This window comes from Carlito syrichta, unplaced genomic scaffold (genome assembly GCF_000164805.1).
Source record: "Carlito syrichta isolate Samal-C Ts95f unplaced genomic scaffold, Tarsius_syrichta-2.0.1 Scaffold301951, whole genome shotgun sequence".
Lineage (NCBI taxonomy): Eukaryota > Metazoa > Chordata > Mammalia > Primates > Tarsiidae > Carlito > Carlito syrichta.
The window spans coordinates 97,886-101,684 of record NW_007246047.1 but is presented as its reverse complement, the minus strand read 5'-3'; positions in this window follow the sequence as shown (position 1 = coordinate 101,684).

The following is a 3,799-nucleotide window of genomic DNA, read 5'->3' as shown; positions in this document are numbered from 1 at the left end:
TCCTTCCGTCTCAGCCTTCCGAGTAGCCGGAACTACAGGCGCGCGCTACCACGCCCGGCTGATTTTTAAAAATTTATTGTAGAGACCATAATTATTAAAACGTTAGCTGGGTGCGGTGGCACACGCCTGTAGTCCCAGCCATTCAGGAGGTTGAGGCAAGAGGATGCCCCGAGCCCAAGAGGTCGAGGCTGTGGTGGAGCCATGATCACACCACTGGCCTCCAGCCTGGACAAGAGTGAGGTCCCCGACTCAGAAAAACAGCTCAAAAGAAAGAGGCCTGCCTCAGTGTCCTCCAAGGCTAGGACCGTGGTCTCCCCTCCCACCCCTCCCCCCTCGTATGAGCTGCTATTGGGACACTGGTGAGCTGGGTCATGGGTAGAAGGACACGGGCACCAGCGCCGCGGGTCGTGGGTCGCGGGTCACGATCACCTCCCTGCTGCGCCGAGTCCTGTCTTTAGCTGCGCTCGTGTTCGGGTTTGGGGCGTTTGTGTCTTCCAGTGGTGGCACCGAAGGCCCCTGTGTCCCGGCATCGCCATTTCTGTCGGTCTATCGGGGGAGAACATGGCTCCTTCCGGGCAAACCCCTCCGGATTCCCCCCACAGCCCTGTGGGACCGGAGAGCCTTCCGCCCGGCCGCCTGTCTTGTCTAACTGCCTCTCGTCCCTCTGCCAGCCAGTCTGCGTGGCATTGACGGGCTTCAGGGTGACACGTGCTCTGCCCACACCGAAGTCCCCAGGCGAGGAGGCCTCCAGCCCAACAGGGCCAGACCCAGAGTGGGCTGCGCCCCGGGACCCTGGCCCTCAGGTTCTCATGCTGGCCTTCTGTGTTGTTCGTTTTGGGTTTTTTTAATAGCGAGCAAGAGACAGAGTCTCGCTATGTGGCCCAGCTGGCCTCAAACCCCTAGGCTCAAGCGATGCTTCCACCTCAGCCTCCCAAGTGCTGGAATTGTAGACGTCGGCGACCGCGTCCGCCAAATGTGCTCTCGGAAGGGGAGCGTCTCGGGCGGGCGGAGGAGGTCGTGTGCTTTGTGCCTTGTTCCGGCTGAAGGAGGACGAGGGTCTCTCCTCGCCCTGGCGTGTCTCTCTGAAAAACAAGATGGCTCTTCAGGCAGGCTGGTCCCCTTCACGTGGGACCCCGAGAACTGTCTGCCACCCGTGGCGCTCCACACCTACTCAGTGCCTGTGGGCGGCCGAGCACCCACGCGGTGTCCACTGGCTCCAGGCGGATGCTGGGATTTGCTGCTGATTCGCTTCCAATACGGCCCTTCCCGGGCGAGGGCCCGAAAACGGCGAGGCCTGCCCAGGACCCCGCTGAAGCCAGCGTCCTCCTGCCTCGCCTGCTCTGGCCCAGCCCTGGCGGGCAGGGGAAGGAGCTGGGGGAAGGGGTCCCTTAGGGAGGACTGGGAATGGGCTTAGCGCTGGGGGTGGGCTCCCGAGTCCTCTCGCCCAGGAGGCCTCGGGGAGGGCCGCGGGTGGCCGAGCAAACTGCCTTTCCAGCTGGCACCGGCATGTCGCCCACCGGGGGACAGCCACGGGGCCAATGGACCTGCCCAGAGCCAGGGGTCCGTCCATTAGGACGCACCTGGATGGCTCACGGGCCCTCCCTAGGCCGGCTTGGGGTTGGCCCGTCCTCAAGCAGCCCTGGGTCCCTCCCGCACTGCTGGGCAGGACAGGATGCAGGGGACAGGGCCGCTGCCCCGGGCCACCACGTTCAGAGTGAACCTGCCCTGCGGTCAGCTGGGAGGGGACAGCACCGGAGGCGTCTGACACGGGCCCTCGCCGTGTGCGCAGAAGCCCCCGAGTCCGCCCTGCCGTGGTGGCCAACGCACCTCTGTGCCTCTCCCCTTCTCCAGTGCCAGCTGGCTGTCCAGGACTGTCACTCTTCCACACCAGCTTCTCACCTGGCTCGGGATCCTTGGGGACTAGACCGCAGGACAGATCCCTCCTGGACACCCAGCCGGCCATGGATCTGCCCCACCCACGCAGGGGAAGCTGTCCCCTCCTCTGCCAGGCCTCAACCTCCAGCCAGCGTTTCCGCCTTGCTCTTCTCCACTGGGTGCCAAGACGTCAGCCCAGGGCCTGCCTTGGGCGTGGCTGGACTGGGAAGAGGCCAGGCTGACACCCCCTCTGGGCGCGGGTCAGTCCCGGGCCCAGCCGAGCAGCGCTTCTCGAACCTTCTGAGGCCAAGAGCCCCCTGACATCCACTGGAGGCGAAGCCCCTCCATCCCTCCCGAAAAGCTCATGCCACGTTTTTGAAAGGCGCATCCACAGACCCGCCTGGGGCCCGGCCGGGTCACCGCACAGCCCAGGGGACGCCGGTCCCACAGAGGCCACGGCGAGGGCGCCCCGGAGGTGGGAGTGCGGGCCCCTCTTCGCCAACCCGGCCCTTCCCCGGGTCCGCTCGGGATGCTCAGTAAAGGCTCCAAGAGCGGCCTTTCTTTCGCCTTGGGCAGCATGACCCACATCCCCCTCGCTTCCCTCACGGCCACCGGCCCTCCCACCAGCGTCTCCTCGCCGTCCATCTTTCCTCCCCCGAGACCTCCCCCGGCCCCTGCTTGCCCCACTCTGCCCTCCCCGCCCCCAGCACGTGCCCGCTGCGGTCAGCTGGCTTGGGGTTTGCCTCGGCTGCTTCGCCCTGCAAGGCCGGGAACTGGCATCCGAGGGGGCCGCCTACAGCTGTGCGGTCGGTCGTCGCAGCCCTCCAGGGAGGGGGACTGCCACACACCGGAACCGGTGAGTCAAGTCCCCCGGGGTGGGGCAGCGCCCAGCGCGGTGCCCAGATAGGGCAGGCCCGGAGGAGGCATCGGTGCCTTTGCTGGGGTGGCTGGCTGGCTCCTGAGTTGGAGTCTCGCCGTCGCCCAGGCTGGGGTGCAGGGGCACGCACCCTCACGGCCACCCCAGCCTCAGCCCGCCGGGCTCGGCGATCCTTCTCCCTCGGCTGTCGGAGGAGCCGAACTACAGGCACAGGCTACCACGCCGCGCTAATTTTTTGATTGATGGTAGAGATGAGGTCTCGCCAAGTTGCCCGGGCGGGTCTCGAACCCGTGGGCTCAGGCCCTCAAAGTGCTGGGATTCTAGGCTTGAGCCCCTGCACCCAGCCAGGTGGCTGTTTCTGGAGAGATTTTCCCCCGCTTCAAGGCCCCCCAGAGGCTCACGTGCAAGTTGGCCCCTCTCCATTCCCACGTGGCAGGCGGTCCCCTTCGAAATGGCCTCGTGCTCCCAAAGGTGCGTTCATCAGCTGTCTAGACTCGGGCACACCGTTGCCGAGAAGCCAAGCTCGAAGGCGGTCGGTTCTCCGCTCTGTGGGGGGGCCCCGCGGCCCCACGCGGCCGTTTGCCTGGCACAGCTGAGGCGGGTGAGAGCCTCGTGGCTTGCTTCGGGGCGTCCCTGGGCCCCGGAGTCCTGGGAGACTCGGCGGCCGGACCAAGGCTGCCCTGGAGCGGGGGAGACGGGCAGGGGTGACGGAGCCCGAGGCCTGGGGGGCTCCCGGGGGCCCGCCCTGTCTCTGCTGGTGGCCTGGAAGCTCCTCTGGCGGCTGCTCAAGTCTCGCCGCCACTGCCTGTGCAGGAGACCGGACCACACCTCCGGTGAGACACCTGCCTCGCGTCCCGTCTGCCCCGAGAGACGGAGGGCGGGCTCCTGTGCCACCGTCTCAGTCCCTTGGCCACCGCCACACACTCGAGCGGCCCCTTTGGTCCCTTCCGCGAACAGCGTCGCCGAGGGGCTGATGCTTTCATGGAAGCTTTGGGAGCCGCCAGGGACCCCGGGCGCGGGGCCCGAATCTGGGTTCGCCGGCCGCAC